The 16,317-nt window shown below is 43.1% G+C and overlaps 3 non-coding genes across 3 annotated transcripts; all 3 read left to right on the top strand.

The window, feature by feature from the left end:
• Nucleotides 1-8,834: 8,834 nt before the first annotated feature.
• LOC143647523 (U2 spliceosomal RNA) lies at nucleotides 8,835-9,025 on the top strand. Its single transcript, XR_013158142.1, has one exon. It is a non-coding gene; the product is annotated as a U2 spliceosomal RNA (small nuclear RNA).
• A 2,425-nt stretch (nucleotides 9,026-11,450) lies between these two features.
• LOC143647535 (U2 spliceosomal RNA) lies at nucleotides 11,451-11,641 on the top strand. The gene has a single exon (XR_013158149.1). It is a non-coding gene; the product is annotated as a U2 spliceosomal RNA (small nuclear RNA).
• Nucleotides 11,642-15,694: 4,053 nt separating this feature from the next.
• LOC143647521 (U2 spliceosomal RNA) lies at nucleotides 15,695-15,885 on the top strand. The gene has a single exon (XR_013158140.1). It is a non-coding gene; the product is annotated as a U2 spliceosomal RNA (small nuclear RNA).
• Nucleotides 15,886-16,317: the final 432 nt, after the last annotated feature.

The raw sequence follows: 16,317 nt of genomic DNA, 5'->3' as shown, positions 1-16,317 counted from the left end.
TCTCAGCTCATTCTAGGGTTTTTCTCAGTCCCTTGATGCTGAGTCTCAGCTCATTCCAGGATCTCTGTCCCTCGTTGCCAGGAAGGTCCACAGCCCTGGGAGTCATGTCCCAGGCAGAGAGGTGGAGGGTGGTGAGACTGCTCTTTGTGTTGACTGGAGAGAGGGGCCACATCTGAGCAACAAAAGAGGCTCTCTTGGGGGTGACTATTAGGCCTAAATTTTAAGTAGACTTGACCTATCCTTTGTGGGGTTAAGTTTCATGTGAACAAACCCCAAGACTGGGGGCTCAGACTATAGCTTTGGTTGTTCACACTGCTTGTGAGAATATCAAGAATTCAACTTGGGAAGTTGAATTTCTCCCCACTCTCACCATTCCCCGAAGGGGGCTTGCAAATACGTTTCCAGTCACTGATCAAATCATTCTGGGATTCATCGGGGGATCACTCTGGACAAACCAACAAAATCTCATGTGCTACCTGAGATTCCAAGTGCTTATGACATTCAATCAAACTATCTACATGAGTTGTATTAGAAAATGCTCTAGTCAAAATATAAATTTTGTAACAAATAAACATTTTTTGCTTTAGTCTCACACATAAGGTGACATTTCAAAGTATTAATTATCATCTATTTTCAGCACCCTGCAATAATGACATTCCTTTGTTCTTCCTCATGCCAAAACATCTATTTATTTTTAAGAAAACATTTCTTAAACCTTTATTTACAGGCTTTACTGATTTATTTACAAAAGTTTTAAAAACTAATACTGCCTCTGTGTGGTACATAATTTTTTGTTTAAAAATACCATGCAGCAAAGATTTGATTTCCCATATATACAAAGAAATTATACAACTCAACAACAAAAGAACAAACAATCCAATTATAAAATGGGCTAAAGATATGAATAGGCATTTTTCTGAAGGGCAAATACAGATGGCTCAAAAGCACATGAAGAGATGCTCATTTTCACTGGCTATAAGTGAAATGCAGATCAAGAATACAATGAGATACCACCTGTGGTAGTTAAATTCAGGTGTCAACTTGGCTAGGTGAAAGTGCCTAGTTCTGTTGCTATGGACGTGAGCCAATGGTAGGTGAAGCTCATCTGTTGCTGATTATATCTACAGTCGGCTAGGAGGCATACCTGTTGCAATGAATGATGTTTGATTTAATTGGCTAGTGCTTAAATGAGAGAGCTCAGCTTAGCACAGCCAAAGCAGCTCAGTGTACCTCATCTTAGCATGTGGAGCTCAGCCCAGGCCTTTGGAGATGCAGAAAGGACTCACTCCAGGAAAAGTTGTTGGAAATCAGAGGCCTGGAGAGAAGGCCAGCAGAGATTGCTCTGTGCCTTCCCACGTAAGAAGGAACCTCAGTTGAAAATTAGCTGCCTTTCCTCTGAAGAACCCTATGTCAACTAAATAAATCCCCTTTCAGTGAAAGCCAATTTGTCTCTGGTGTGTTGCGTTCCAGTAGCTAGCAAACTAGAACACCACCTTACACCTATAAGAATGGCTGCCATTAAACAAACAGGAAACTATAAATGTTGGGGAGGATATGGAGAAACTGGGACACTTATTGACTGCTGGTAGGAATGTATAATGGTGCAGCCACTATGGAAGACTGTTTGGGGGTTCTTTAGGAAACTAAATATCAAGTTGCCCTATGACCCGGCAATAGCACTATCTTGGTATATACCCATAAGAGATGAAAGTAGTGACACAAACAGACACTTGCACAACAATGTTCGTAGCAGCATTATTCACAATCGCCAAAAGATGGAAACAAACCAAATGCCCATCAACAGACGAGTGGATCAACAAAATGTTGTATATACATATGATGGAATATTATGCAGCAATAAGACAAAAATGACGTCCTGAAGCACATGACAAGATGGATGAGCCTTGAGGACATAATGCTGAGTGAAGTTAGCAAGACACAAAAGAATAGATACTGTACGGGTCCACTTTTTGACCAGCATAAAGGGATAATCAGAGGCTTATAATACAGAAATAGGGGACTTAGAGATGCATAGAAGCTAGAGATGGGTGAACCGTTAGCTAATGAGGTTGAACGCCAATGTAAGGGAATAGATAAGAGTGAAGGTGATTCTATAGTGGGTCTAGAAGTAATATTACCATATTGAAGATGAACAAGATTGAAAGGGGTTGTATAGACCTACGTATCCCACTGACACACTAGAAATATGAACGAGTTCTCATAAGAATTACTTCAAAGATACGATTCTTGTATAAAGAGTGTTTAAGTCCAGGGTACAGGAGGAAAACTGCTATTGCATGCTGTGAGCTGTGTTCAAAAGAAAACCATCAGCATTACCACAGCAACAGCAGAGGTAAATAATGGGGTGAGGGACAAGAATTAAGAGGAGGTTTAGATTTCCTATTTGGTGAGGATGTGTTTATTGGTTTTCTGTCTCTTGGGAACAATGAAATTATCTAAAATTGAGAATATTGATGGATTGTGGACTTTGGGACCTCTACATGATGCCCAATGAAGGCGGGTGACTGAAGGATGCACTGATGGAGAAGTAGATTGGCAAACGATGGTGCATACTTATGAATGAAGATTGTGCTGCTACAAAAAGAAAGAATGCCATGAGGCATGCAATGATGTGAATGAACATGTGGGACATTTGGTGAGATAAAATAAGCCAGAAACGAAAAAAATAACAGTGGTGTGGTCACCTTTAGAAAATGCTTATAGGAAAACAGGGGCCTAGACTGTAAGCTTTTAGAGCAGACACATTAAGTCTGGAGTGGTGGTTATTACATCTGGATTTTGAGAGGCTGTTATGTATATATATAACCTGATATTTAGAGATAAGAATGAAGCCAAACAGGTTGGGGTTAAAGTAATTCAGAACATAGTGTAAGGAAGACAGTGTCTGTATTTTAGAACCACACATACTCCTTGAGACCAGTGGAAGAAAAGTTTATTTGGTATGGAACTGAAATTTTCTATAGTGCATAATCTAATTCAACCTATCTGTATAGCTCATTTGAACAACTGAAACACAGGAAGTGCAGAATAAGAAAGAGGTCCTTTAATCTTATATAGATTATTGTAATGCCTGGAAACATCCTGGAATATATATTAATCAAAAAGTATTGGCAAAGTCCTCTGAGGGAGGGGAGAAAGCACATGGAACTATTAAACCTTACCATCAGGGAATCCCCTGATACTGTGTCAAACTTTAGGGACACCCAAATCAATAGGCCATGCCCTCGATTATGAGGCTTACTCTTTTTTTTTTTTTTTCAGAAGCAAGAGTATATACATTTATTACTGAAAGTCTAAAGGGAAAGTGAGAAAACTGCCACAAATGCATCAGAGTAAATTGCATTATGATCAGAGTTGATGCTGGAATAAAATGCAGGTATGCTGCCCAATGTGCTCAATGATTAATCCTGAGAGAAGGGGATTTCAAAGAGAGAAATAACTTTCATTGTGATTCACAAAGCAAGGAAAAGAGGAGGTTAAAACCTCAGATCTGTCACTCTGAGTTTTAGAGTATTCAAAGGTAGGCAGGTTTAGGATAATGAGGATGATGGCTTAAGGTGACAGAGTTAGAGAGGGTTTAATTGTTGAGCATGTACAGAGTGTGTGCAAATGCTTAGTCATAGAATGTATGTAGGAAAATGGCAGGCTTAACATAATGATAGGCATGATTTTTCGTATTAAGGTTTAAGCTACTGTGCATGTTGGATGGGCCTAGCTTCTTCTAGTAAGATAGCTTAGGAATTGAGGTGGGCTAGTGCTGGGCTGATGCAAGTCATTTCATTAATAGATATTAAAGGGCTGTCTCCATAATCACAAGGCTTCAAAGTTGTAAAGCAAGCTAAGGGGATGCAGGCAGAGCCAGTCACAAGTTATCATGAGGCTTTATATTTACAAGGTAGAGATTGTTATACAATAAGGCATCGTCATCAAGGTATCCGGGTTACAGTTCAGTTGAGTTATCCAGTTTCAAGTATTTGCTTTTGGCTACCCCAAATGGTTAAGAGACAAAGACTACAGTTCAGTGATTTACAATATAGTTGTGTGTTTCCTTTCTGGCTATCTCAAAAGGTTAACATACATCTAAGTTTTAGTTCCGCAAGTTTCAGCAATTTAGTTATCCTGCAATATACTAGAAATAAAGCAAGCACCTATATAGATTTAAATTTAGTGACTATAATTACATTTAAATTCGGTGACTATAATTATTTAATTCATAATACTCAGTAATAATTCCTCCCTTTTGTTTGTTCATTCCTCAATCTTTTTTTTATCTTTTTTTGTGTGTTTAACTTTTTTTTATTAATTAAAAAAAGAATTAACAAAACAATTAGAAATCATTCCAATCTACATGTACAATCAGTAATTCTTAATAACATCACATAGTTGCATATTCATCATTTCTTAGTACATTTGCATCGATTTAGAAAAAGAAATAAAAAGACAACAGAATAAGAATTAAAACAATAATAGAAAGAGAAAAAAAAAAAACCTATACCTCACATGCAGCTTCATTCAGTGTTTTAACATAATTGCATTACAATTGGGTAGTATTGTGCTGTCCATTTCTGAGTTTTTATATCCAGTCCCGTTGTACAGTCTGTATCCCTTCAGCTCCAATTATCCCTTCTCTTTTTTTTTTTTTTTTAATTAACGGAAAAAAAGGAATTAACCCAACATTTAAAGATCATACCATTCTACATATGCATTCATTAATTCTTAACATCATCACATAGATGCATGATCATCATTTCTTAGTACATATGCATTGGTTTAGAAGAACTAGCAACATAACCAAAAAAGATATAGAATGTTAATATAGAGAAAAAAATAAAAGTAATAATAGTAAAATCAAAACAAAACAAAACAAAACAAAACAAAAACCTATAGCTCAGATGCAGCTTCATTCAGTGTTTTAACATGATTACTTTACAATTAGGTATTATTGTGCTGTCCATTTTTGAGTTTTTGTATCTAGTCCTGTTACACCGTCTGTATCCCTTCAACTCCAATTGGCCATTATCTTACCCTGTTTCTACCTCCTGCTGGACTCTGTTATCAAGGACATATTCCAAATTTATTCTCGAATGTCTGTTCACATCAGTGGGACCATACAGTATTTGTCCTTTAGTTTTTGGCTAGACTCACTCAGCATAATGTTCTCTAGGTCCATCCATGTTATTACATGCTTCATAAGTTTATCCTGTCTTAAAGCTGCATAGTATTCCATCGTATGTATATACCACAGTTTGTTTAGCCACTCTTCTGTTGATGGAGATTTTGGCTGTTTCCATCTCTTTGCAATTGTAAATAACGCTGCTATAAACATTGGTGTGCAAATGTCCGTTTGTGTCTTTGCCCTTAAGTCCTTTGAGTAGATTCCCAGCAATGGTATTGCTGGGTCGTATGGCAATTCTATATTCAGCTTTTTGAGGAACCGCCAAACTGCCTTCCACAGTGGTTGCACCATTTGACATTCCCACCAACAGTGGATAAGTGTGCCTCTTTCTCCGCATCCTCTCCAGCACTTGTCATTTTCTGTTTTGTTCATTCCTCAATCTTGAGGGATATTTGGGTGATGGTCTCTTTGGCTTCTTCAAGCTGATAGAGGTTCATTGATTTTAAGAATATGAGGAATGGAACTTTTCTGGTTGTAGTTGTATAAACCCTTTTAAAGCAAGCTTCTTCTGGACTGGTGGTACTACTTGGAGGATTAGTTCTTTTTTCTGATATTTTGTCTCTATTCTTTTGACGATGTATTTCAAGTCCTCAAGGAGTACATATCGATATTTGACTACTGGCAGTTCATCAGATTTGCCCTTCTCTTTGGTGTGTTTGGAAAGTTAATTTCCAGTATCACCTTGTGAAGAGGTCCAATTTGATGTCTGTTCCTGGAACTGTTTCTCCCTTTGAAATGTTGAACTTCCAGTGAACTTGTGTCCTTGTAGTAGTAAATGGCAGGCAAGTACTTGCTTGATTCCATGGTCCTGACTCAAGTGTAGAACTGGGGTATACCAGTATAACATTTTGGAGGCTGAAAGTCTTGCTTCCTCACAGGGGTAGGTCGCATTCTGGCTGGCTGCCAGTCCTTGGTTTCCTCAGCTTTCCTATCACATGGTGATGTCCTCTCCTTTCTTCTCCATGTTCTCTATGAGGCTTACTCTTGTGAAGCTTATGCGGGTAGTGGAGAAGCTTAGACTACCCATAGCATGCTTAATAGTTATTTCTGGAGGATCTCTTTTGTTCCTCAGATGTGGCTTCAGTCTCTCTAAGCCCAACTCTGCAAGTGTAATCATTGCCCTCCCCCTATGTGGGACATGACATCCAGGGGTGAAAACCTCCCTGGCGGCATGGGAGGTGACTCTCAGGGATGAATCCAGACTTGGCACCGTGGGAGCAACAATTCCATCCTGACCAAAAGGGGGAATAGAAGTGTAATTAATAAAATATCAATGGCAGAGAGAATTCAAATAGAGTCGAGAGGCTGCTCTGGAGTTTGCTCTGATGCAAGCAAGCTTCAGGTAGACCTTGCTACCTATCATAATCTGCCAACCCCCAACCAGGACCATTCCAGCCAATCCCACAGAACACCCAGGGCAACACACAACAGTCTACAAAGGCCTCATGCACTAGGGTAACCCTCCAGAAACCTACAACCTCCAGATGGGTCCCTGGACCAGGCAAGTCCCAAAACCCACAGTGCCCAGCCTCCCCAGAACATCAGCTGGTTCCATCTTCCTGCCCCACAGTACTGACAGTCCATTCTAACATGAAGAAGTTAGAATGAGCATGGCCCAAATACCCCTGAAGAGTGAGATAGAAATATCAAAGGTGATGGTGGCCTTATACAGAAAAGTAGGGTTTAACAAATAAGTGTGATTGCGAATCATTGTGGTGATGTCTCTTTTCGGTTCCAACCTCTCAGAGCAGCTAGAAGCAAAAACCCAAGATTGTGGAATTGTAACCCATACCACACTCTGAAACCGATTCCACAACTAATTGTTGCGCTGTGTTTTGAAATCTATAGCTTTCTTGCACATGTTACCCTTCAAACACACACAAAAGTTGATTGTAATGATTAAAAAAAAAAATCTGTTTCCTCTGTCCTCCAACGTTCTGGAGCAGTCAGAATTAAAAATCCGAGATAAGGGCACTGTTCTAGTTTGCTAGCTGCCGGAATGCAATATACCAGAAATGGAATGGCTTTTAAAAGGGGGAATTTAATGAGTTGCTAGTTTACAATTCTAAGGCTGAGAAAATGTCCCAATTAAAACAAGTCTATAGAAATGTCCAATCAAAGGCATCCATCCAGGGAAAGATACCTTGGTTCAAGAAGGCCAGTGAAGTTCAGGGTTTCTCTCTCAAGTGAGAAGGCACATGGCGAACACAGTCAGGGCTTCTCTCTCAGCTGGAAGGGCACATGGCGAACATGGCATCATCATCTGCGAACTTTCTCTCCTGGCTTATGATTTCATGAAGCTCCCCAGAAGGTGTTTTCCTTCTTCATCTCCAAAGGTTGCTGGCTTGTGGACTCTCTGCATCTCATGGCTACATCGTTCTGTTCTCTCTGAATCTCTCATTCCACTTTTATAGGACTGCAATAAACCAATCAAGACCCACCCAAATGCGTGGAGACATGTCGTCCCTTAATCCAGTTTAACAACCACTCTTGACTAAATCACATCATCCAGGGAGATGATCTCATTACAGTTTGAAATATACAGTATTGAATAGGGATTATTCTACCCTTATGAAATGCGATTTATGTCAAAACATGGCTTACTTAGGGGGCATAATTCCTTTCAAACCAGCACAGGCACAGTAGCCCATGACAAACTCTGGGATCTGTCCTGTAACTACTTGTTGGAGAATGCCTTGAAAACCATTGCCCCTTCTTTCTTTGCTTTGTATGTATGTTGTAGTATACAATAAAAAAAGTCAAAAAAAAAAATTGGAGGGCCTCTGAACCCCATCCGAAGTAAGCCTAAGGGCCAACCCCTGGGTGGATCGTCCTGGAGGTTAAGGACCCCAAGGGGGAGGGACCAGAAGCAGAGGGCCTGCATCTGGAGAGACAAATAGGTGTGCAGGTCCCAGGAAGCTGCTCCTGGGCTCAGCAGGTACCGGCAGAGCCTGGTGTGAGGAGCGGCGTGGCTTTCTCAGGAAAGGGGCTGTACATCTCACGGGCTTCCATCTGCATTTGGCACTCAAGTGAAGAGGATCCCAGCCAGGAAAAGGATCCCGGCACAGATCAGCCCGTCCAGTGGATGCCTTCACAGGCCTAGTAGAAGGGACAGTCTTCATCAACCAGGTCATTGGCTTCCAAGGCAGGCAGTGCTGCCAGCAGGGGAAGTCCCCAGGTTGCTGCTTCCATTGTCACGGGCAGGGCAGGGCAAGGCAGGACAGGGCAGGGACCACGAACCCCTCATCCGCAAGCCGCTCCCCTCGGGAAACAGTCAGCTGTCCGCTCTTCTATTTGGAAGCCCGAAGACGATTTTGCTGTCAAGGACCAGAAAGCAAGACTAGGTCGGGGCTGGGGCAGGTGTGGGCGGGGCTATTCAAATACTGAGTTACTTGCCGCCGGGCAGTGACGGGAGAGTTGTCGTTGAAGAAGCCAAGTGTGGAAATCTAGAATCCCAACTTCTGACCATATGCTTCTAGGATTGTATTGCTAGCAAGCGCATCATGTGCGATTGTGGTAGTGTTTATTGTTTCGGAAGCGCGTGAAAAGGCATTGTGGTGGGGAAAAATGGTTTCTGTGACCGTGAGTGTAAGAGGGAAATGTCAGCGGGGCGTGTCAGGATGGCAGTGTGGTGAGCATCGCTTCTCGGCCTTTTGGCTAAGATCAAGTGTAGTATCTGTTCTTATCAGTTTAATATCTGATACGTCCTCTATCTGAGGACAACGTATTAAGTTGGTTTTTGGGAGAGGGAGTTGGAAAAGGAGCTTGCTCCGTCCATTCCACGCATCATCTTGGTATTGCAGTGCTTCCAGGAATGGTGCCTATCCCTTTTTGGGATGTTATTATTTGTCCAAAGGAAGCCCTACTTTGTTGCTCGTTTCCCCATTGTATTGTCGAACGTTTTTACTCAAGCAGTTCCCGATCTTCCCTAGGAACCATGGACTTTCGATGCTCAGCTCCAGGTTTTACGTGGCTTTTGGGTATCCATTTTTCTTGTGTTTGACGAGTTGATCTTAAGGATGTTTGGGGCTCTAAACATAGTTACAAAATGAAAGGAAAATCCTTTTCTGAATTTCCACCACTGGTTTCAAATTAGTTGTGTGTGTTCCACGGAATAAAAGGAGGTAGTGGGTGTTGTGTTTGGGGGAATCTATCTAGTAAAACCCTCACTTTGCGTGTACGAGAAATTGTTTTGGTTGAATTTCTATTTTCTGCTTTGTTTTAAATTTCATTTTTATTTAGTTTGTATTTTTTTTTGTTTGCGTGCATGAAAATTCAATACCGCAGGTAAACTGTGTAACTGTTTATGAACTCTGTCCATTTGAAGGGCCAACATTTTTTCGTAGCTAAGTTTTTTTTTTTAGTGCACCACCTCCCACCAAAAATAAATTTTACCTGCTTGGAATCATTGAGCCCCCAGGCACGTCTCAGGAGTAAATTAACAAGTGGTGCACTGTGGAGTACTGATAGAATTCCAGTTTGAACCAAGTTATTACAGACTCGAAAAAATGTATCCATTCAATATTAAGTTCTTTTTCTGTGCATGACAGTATGGGGGGCGGGGGTGCAGCTTGCCACCATGAGTTTTTTGGCTGATTTGGGAGAATTAAGAGGTGCATACAAATAGCCTAATTTGTTGCAAACGTTCTATACAGAAAAAAAAAAAACGGTATGGAAAATGGAAGGGGCGGGGACCTAATATTCAAAGTGTCAGTCTTTCCCCTGACCTCCTCCTCCCTCTGTCTCACCACAGCCCTTAGGCTACTGAGCCCTTGGGCCACAAGGTAGTACCTTATCCCCCTCTTCCTCCCTTCTGGCCCTTACAGTCCCCAGGTGGCCTGAACCTCAGTAAAGCACTCACCATCCCAGTGACCAGCCCCCCTGGATGTCTTCTAGTGCTTTTCCCCCAGCGCAGTCGGCCCTTTCAGAAGCTGGCTGTCCTCTGGTTCAGCGATGTTGGGTTCTCTCTCTCCACCTGTAGCAGCCTGTGAATAAAGCCATCCTTGTCTGGTTAACATTGGGAGAGTTTTCTCTTTGACGGCTCCCTTTTCAGGCCACAGTCTTTCAGTGCCCCTCCACCGTCCTTAGATTAAAGTCCAAGCTCATCAGTAAAGCTCTTAAGACCCCAGCTTCCCTGACCATTTCCCTCACCGCCCCTCTCTCCCCAAGTCTGATCCACCAGGCCCCATCCACCCAAAAGTCCCTGCGGTCCAAGATGTGTAAAATCATTACTGAATCCTTAGCAGGGCACAAGGCCCAAAGTAGGATTTAAGCTATACTAGTTCGCATGTATAAAGTTAGTTTCAGCTTTTTAATTTTTTTAGGGAAATTGTGGGTTTACAGAACAATCGTGCGTAATCTACTAATGCTTGAATGATTTCTTTTTTTATTTGAGTAGTTGTACGTTTACGGAAACATCAGGCATGAAACGCATTTCCCAAAAACGACCCTATATTAACACCTTGCATATCGTGCCACATTTGTCACAATTCATGAAAGAATGTTTTTTAATTGTCCTATTAACTGTAGTCCATCGCTTACGATAGGGTTCAATGTGATGTACAGTCCGATGTTGTTGTTGTTTTGCATTTTTATTGTAGTAACATATATGCAACCTGAAATTCCCCCCTCTTAACCACACCCAAATAGATGGTTTAGTGCTCAGATATATAGTTGATCATGGTTGCCACCATCCATTACCGAATGACCTTTTTTACAGCCCTACGTCACCGACCGCCATATGTTGTCAAGGAGCTCTCCATGCGGGGAACACGGGTGAGTCAGTGGTAGAATGCTCGCCGGCCCTGCGGGAGACCCAGGTTCGGTTTCCAGCCCATGGACCTCTCCCCTCCATCCCACCCCACCCAACACCACCAAAAAAGAGCTCCCTCTTACGGAGGTCTAGAGTTTGCTCAGGGAGCAACGCTGTCCCCACCTGGGAGCAACCCAGTCCCCACCTGGCAGTAAGAGCCACCATCGTCCTTCAGGAGGAAGAGGACCTACCTACAAGTCACCAGTGCTTGCTGGGAGCTGGGACACAGGACAGGTACCTCTGGACTAAGGGCCCAATGGGAGAACAGAGTTTCCTGGATGTGAGTGTCACTTCGGGGAGCTCTCCTAGGGGAGGGTTAGCGTGGTCTCCCGGGAAGTGAGGATGTGGAGATGATCAGAGCAGTTTTCCACATTGTGTTCATGGACCTGAGTGAGGCAAGTTTGGAAGGGGAGGGGCTGGCCTGGAATCACTATGGGTAGTTTCACTTTTCGGCCACTCGGCTAAGATCGAGTGTAGGATCTGTTCTGAACAGGTTAATCCCCAATGTGCCCTCTATCTGAGGAGGACATGCGAAGTTGATTTTTGGACTAGGAAGAGGGCACAGGAGCTTTCTTCACCCATGCCACTCCTCAGTCTGCTATTGCGGTGCTCTCAGGAACGATGCATCCCTCTGGGGACATGTTGTTGCTAAACTGGATTTAACTTTGTTTAAGTTGTAACCTTCAGGAAACTGACGGTGAATGGAGGACTGCGTTGGTTAGTAGAGCATGCGGCTATGGACTTACACAAGGCAGTAGAAGCCATGTGACGCAGTCCGTACCAGGCTGAGTAGTGCTTACTGACATAGTGGGAAAGGCAGCGTAGGGATCTCGAAAACAGCTCTTCCCCCACGTCGGTCACTTTCTCACTTCCCTTGCTCTCTTTAACCTACTGCATCCTTCTCCTGTACCCACCCTTCCGTTGATACTGCTTTCACCAACATCACCTAGTTAACCTCTTCTCCACTCAATCCCAAAAGATACCTTTCAACGTCCTCGATACTGAACACACGGTGTACATTCCATTTGTTTCTGCTGTCGCATTAATATCCTTGTAGTTATCTACTCCTCTGTATTAGTTCTTGTTTGGGATCAAGTATTGCACTTAGTTATCTTTGTCTCTTTATTTCTCGTTCTCTCTTTTTAGTTGTGGTTCATATATACCACGTAGAGTATCCCATCTCATCCCCTCCCAGGCATATGATCCAGCGGCATGAATCCCATTCACAATGTTACGTGACCTCACCACCACCCAGGACCAAAATTTCCTGCACCCCAAAGAGAAACCCTGTACCCGTTATGCCTGAACGCCCTCTTCCCTCTCCCCTCATGTCTCTTATAACCTGCACTCTGCTTTCTGTCTTTGATTAACCCCTTTTTAGTTGCAGTAAGTGGTATGACAAATTCAGGTTTCTGCTACTACATACCTTGTCCCTAAATGTCGAGTTTTCGATGTTCTAAGCCCCCTTGTCATTTCATCAACATGACTTATATATTTTATTTTTATTTATTTATTTATTTATCTTTCCAAAGGAAGAAAGGTTTATTTTGTCCTGAACCCAAAACTTCTGCAGCACGTAATCTGAATCAGCCTGTCTGGACAGCTCATTCAAACAATCAAACCAGAGAGAGCCTAGAACAAGAAAGACGACCCTTAACAGTGTATATCTCAATGCGATGCCTGGATACGTCCCAGAAAATATCAAGCAGACAATCAAAATGTATTGGCCGAGTCCCCTGAGGGATGGGAGAAAAAAGATGGAACTATTAAACTCCATCTCCGGGGAAATTCCTGATACTGTACCCAACACAAGGGACACCCAAATCAACAAGCCAAGCCCTTGATCCCGAGGCCCACTCCCGGGAAGCTTTTGTATGCAGCGGAGAAGCACAGCCCACCTGTAGGTGTGCCCAAGAGTCACTTCTGGAGGACCTCCTTTATGGCTCAGATGTGTCTCCACTCTAAGCCCAACTGTGCAAGTGACATCGTTGCCTTCCCCTCTATGTGGGACATGAAAATCCGGGGTGAAATTCTCCCTAGTGGCGTGGGAGAGGACTTCTAGTGATGATTCTGGCCCTGGCACTGTGCCATCAACAATGCCATCCTGACCAAAAGGGGGAAAAGAAGTGTAGCAATTAAGGTATCAGTGGCTGAGAGCGTTCAAATAGAGCAGAGAGGTTACTCGGGAGGTCACGCTTACGCAAGCTTCAGTTAGACCTTGCTACCTATCAAGACTTGCCAACCCCCCACCAAAACCATACCAGCCAGTCCCAAAGAACACCCAGGGCAACACGCAAGAGTCTCCAAAGGCCTCATGCACTAGGGTAACCCTCCAGAGACCTGCAACCTCCAGGTGGGTCCCTGGACCAGGCAAGTCTCAAAAGCCAGAGGTCCCAACCTCCCCAGAACATCAGCCGGTTCCATCTCCCTGCCTCACACTACTGACAGCCCGTTCTAACATGAAAAAGTTAGAATGAGCATGGCCCAATACCCTTGAAGAGTGAGATAGATCCAAGGCAATGGTGGCCTTATATAGAAAAGTGGGGTTTACAAGAGAGCCTCTTTTGTTGCTCAGATGTGGCCCCTCTCTCCTGCCAACACGACGAGCAATCTCACCACCCTCCACCTCTCTGCGTGGGACATGACTCCCATGAGTGTGGACCTTCCTGGCATCGTGGGACAGAGATCCTGGAATGAGCTGAGACTCAGCATCAAGGGATTGAGAAAAACCCTAGAATGAGCTGAGAATTAACATCAAGGGATTGAGAGAAACTTCTCGACCAAAAGGGGGAAGAGTGAAATGAGACTGAGTGTCAATGGCTGAGAGATTCCAAACAGAGTCGAGAGGTTATCCTGGAGGTTATTCTTATGCATTAAGTAGATATCACCTTGCTGTTCACGATGTAGTGGAGAGGCTGGAGGGAATTGCCTGAAAATGTAGAGCTGTGTTCCAGTAGCCATGTTTCTTGATGATGATTGAACAATGATATAGCTTTCACAATGAGACTCTGTGAATGTGAAAACCTTATGTCTGATGCTCCTTTTAGCTACTATGTCAACAGAAGAGTCGAACATATGGAATACAAATAAATAATAGGGGGAACAAATGTTAAAATAAATTCCGTTTGAAATAGTGGTAAATGAAAGCGAGGGGCAAGGGGTATGGTATGTATAGTCTTTTTTTTTCTCTATTATCATTTTATTTCTTTTTCTGTTGTCTTTTTATTTCTTTTTCTAAATCGATGCAAATGTACTAAGAAATGATGAGTATGCAACTATGTGATGATATTAAGAATTACTGATTGTATATGTAGAATGGAATGATACCTAAATGTTTTGTTTGTTAATTTTTTTAATTAATAAAAAATTTTTTTTTTAAAAGTGGGGTTTAACAAATAAGTGTGATTGCCAATCATTGTACTCATATCTCTTTTCGTCTCCAGCCTCTCAGAGCAGCTAGAAGCAAAACCCCAAAACCGTGGAATCGTAACCCATGCCAAACTCTGAAACCGATTCCACAATTAATTGTTGCGCCGTGCTTTGAAATCTGTTGCTTTCTTGCACATATGTAACCCTTCAAAGACACACACAAAAGTCGATTGTAATGATTAAAAAAAAAAACCGATTTGCTCTGACCGCCAACGTTCTGGAGCAGCCAGAAGGGAAAATTTGAGATAAGGGCACGGTAGCCCATGACAGACTCTGGATCTGTCCTGTAACTACTTGTTGAAGAATGCCTTGAAAACCATTGCCCCTTCCTTTCTTTGCTTTGTGTATATGCTATATTATATAATAAGAAAAGTTTTTTAAAAAAATTGGAGAGCCCTCCCCCGCCCCCATCCGAAGTGAGCCTAAGGGCCAACCCCTGGGTGGATCTCGTCCTGGAGGTTAAGGACCCCAAGGGGGAGGGACCAGAAGCAGAGGGCCTGCATCTGGAGAGACAAATAGGTGTGCAGGTCCCAGGAAGCTGCTCCTGGGCTCAGCAGGTACCGGCAGAGCCTGGTGTGAGGAGCGGCGTGGCTTTCTCAGGAAAGGGGCTGTACATCTCACGGGCTTCCATCTGCATTTGGCACTCAAGTGAAGAGGATCCCAGCCAGGAAAAGGATCCCGGCACAGATCAGCCCGTCCAGTGGATGCCTTCACAGGCCTAGTAGAAGGGACAGTCTTCATCAACCAGGTCATTGGCTTCGAAGGCAGGCAGTGCTGCCAGCAGGGGAAGTCCCCAGGTTGCTGCTTCCATTGTCACGGGCAGGGCAGGGCAAGGCAGGACAGGGCAGGGACCACGAACCCCTCATCCGCAAGCCGCTCCCCTCGGGAAACAGTCAGCTGTCCGCTCTTCTATTTGGAAGCCCGAAGACGATTTTGCTGTAAAGGACCAGAAAGCAAGACTAGGTCGGGGCTGGGGCAGGTGTGGGCGGGGCTATTCAAATACTGAGTTACTTGCAGCCGGGCAGTGACGGGAGAGTTGTCGTTGAAGAAGCCAAGTGTGGAAATCTAGAATCCCAACTTCTGACCATATGCTTCTAGGATTGTATTGCTAGCAAGTGCATCATGTGCGATTGTGGTAGTGTTTATTGTTTCGGAAGCGCGTGAAAAGGCATTGTGGTGGGGAAAAACGGTTTCTGTGACCGTGAGTGTAAGAGGGAAATGTCAGCGGGGCGTGTCAGGATGGCAGTGTGGTGAGCATCGCTTCTCGGCCTTTTGGCTAAGATCAAGTGTAGTATCTGTTCTTATCAGTTTAATATCTGATATGTCCTCTATCTGAGGACAACGTATTAAGTTGGTTTTTGGGAGAGGGAGTTGGAAAAGGAGCTTGCTCCGTCCATTCCACGCATCATCTTGGTATTGCAGTGCTTCCAGGAATGGTGCCTATCCCTTTTTGGGATGTTATTATTTGTCCAAAGGAAGCCCTACTTTGTTGCTCGTTTCCCCATTGTATTGTCGAACGTTTTTACTCAAGCAGTTCCCGATCTTCCCTAGGAACCATGGACTTTCGATGCTCAGCTCCAGGTTTTACGTGGCTTTTGGGTATCCATTTTTCTTGTGTTTGACGAGTTTGTTATCTTAAGGGGGCTCTAAACATAGTTACAAAATGAAAGGAAAATCCTTTTTTGAATTTCCACCACTGGTTTCAAATTAGTTGTGTGTGTTCCACGGAATAAAAGGAGGTAGTGGGTGTTGTGTTTGGGGGAATCTATCTAGTAAAACCCTCACTTTGCGTGTACGAGAAATTGTTTTGGTTGAATTTCTATTTTCTGCTTTGTTTTAAATTTCATTTTTATTTAGTTTGTATTTTTTTTTGTTTGCA

This window comes from Tamandua tetradactyla, chromosome 9 (genome assembly GCF_023851605.1).
Source record: "Tamandua tetradactyla isolate mTamTet1 chromosome 9, mTamTet1.pri, whole genome shotgun sequence".
Taxonomy (NCBI): Eukaryota; Metazoa; Chordata; class Mammalia; order Pilosa; family Myrmecophagidae; genus Tamandua; species Tamandua tetradactyla.
The sequence above is the reverse complement of the archived record's forward strand: the minus strand, read 5'-3'. Positions and strand labels throughout refer to the sequence as shown.